This window comes from Mandrillus leucophaeus, unplaced genomic scaffold (genome assembly GCF_000951045.1).
Source record: "Mandrillus leucophaeus isolate KB7577 unplaced genomic scaffold, Mleu.le_1.0 Scaffold221, whole genome shotgun sequence".
Classification (NCBI taxonomy): domain Eukaryota; kingdom Metazoa; phylum Chordata; class Mammalia; order Primates; family Cercopithecidae; genus Mandrillus; species Mandrillus leucophaeus.
In genome coordinates this window covers 3,558,235-3,559,877 of record NW_012102266.1, presented here as the reverse complement: position 1 = coordinate 3,559,877, position 1,643 = coordinate 3,558,235, and the positions used below count along the sequence as shown (strand labels likewise).

The following is a 1,643-nucleotide window of genomic DNA, read 5'->3' as shown; positions in this document are numbered from 1 at the left end:
AAAGACATGATACATTTTACATAGGATGAAAAAAGAGAAGTTGTGTGTGTGTGCGCGTGTGCATTTGTGACATTTACCAAAATAATCATTATCTGAATTTTCTGTGTAGAAGATGTAGGAATAATAAGTCATGGGCCTTGCCCTGAAAGGGTTTTCAATCTCTTGAGGTAGCTCAGCACGTCCTCAAGTAAGGGATTTGTATGATCAATACACTGTAAGTGCTGTATATGCAAGAGGTAGAGATAGTAGTCAATTCTTCTCTCTTTATTAGCCACTTTATGAAGTGTTGATTTTTTCACTGTTAATATTGTGGCCTAAGGAGGAAGAGGAAAAACGTATGAATGCAGAAGAATTCGTTTGTGGAGTTAAAGGGCTCACAATGTAAGGACAGCTGCAAGAACTGTCTGCCCTGAGCTCCCAGTGCAGGTAGCCTCACAAGTCCCTTTTCATCAGTTTACTTCAGCATCTGCAAGATAAGCCTTTATGCCACCTAGACAGCTACACACATGTGTGGTGACATGGCCTAGTGCCTAACCCTGAGCAGTAAAGATACTGAGGGTCCAGAAGAAGGAAGGGAAAAACGAACAATGCACTTAGTTGGGACCCTGTCTTATTTATTTATCTTTCTGTTCCTGGTAGTACATAGTAGATACTCAGTAATGTCTGCTGAATTAAGTAAATATATCTCAAAATTAAGGACCTGGGCTGAGCCTCTCCCCCAGTCCCTAAACTCCTGTGCACTTGTGTATAAGAGTGCATATAAATGCCACTGTACATTTGTGTGGGTTAGAAAAAGCAAAAGTGTGTTCATAACCTCCTATGAGAAGAGACTATAAATTACTTTGCACCAAGGACGGTAGCTGACTCTTGAGTTCTCTTCAGTCCCTGGTACAATGCCTGCCGCCCATCTGCTTGTGAAGGCTGTGGTGGCTTGTACAGGCATTGCAGGGCAGATCTAGATTGACTGTTTGGGTCTCAGAATAACCTTGGTCCTCTATAACAGAGGCTGAGTACTTATCTTTTCATGAGTTGTTACACTAAAGTAAAATTGTAAGTACTGCTTTTCTGTGGTTTGCTTCTTTCATTTTTTAACACACAAATTTTATTGAGTATCCCCACCCTATACCAGACATTGTCAAGCACTGAGGATCTGAAGGTAATCTCATTTTACCCACATTCCAGTGTAGGAGACAGACTTGGAATCTTAAATCTTAAAAAGATGTATGTACCATGCACCATATGAGAATGACGCACAAAGTGCTGTGGAGCCCAGAAAGGTAAATGACTTTTTTCTGCTAGGAGAGGTAAAGCAGGGAAGCATTAGAGAGGAAGGATGACATTTGTTCCATCCTTGGTCTTAGTTTTGAATGGCAGTTGCTTAGGAATTAGATGGAGTTAGGAGTGGGAATAGATGGCATGAAGCAGGGGAGAGTGAAGTCCCAGGCTCAGAAGGTCTTTAGCACTTAGACCTGAAGGGCTTTGTAGGGGGACATGCCATGCCAAGGAGCTTGAATATTGCTTGATGGTCAGGAGTTTTCAAACTGTTTTGCAGAAAACTAGGACTGTTGGGATGGGGATTGATGGGATACTGGACCCTACACTGTATCTTCTTCTTTTTTTTTTTTTTTTTTTTTGAGATGGAG

At 41.4% G+C, this 1,643-nt stretch overlaps 1 protein-coding gene across 1 annotated transcript in view; it reads left to right on the top strand.

The window, feature by feature from the left end:
• Positions 1-1,643, top strand: part of LMNB1 (lamin B1) — a 39,112-nt gene that overhangs the window by 2,092 nt on the left and 35,377 nt on the right. The gene's annotated exons all lie outside the window — the stretch shown is intronic.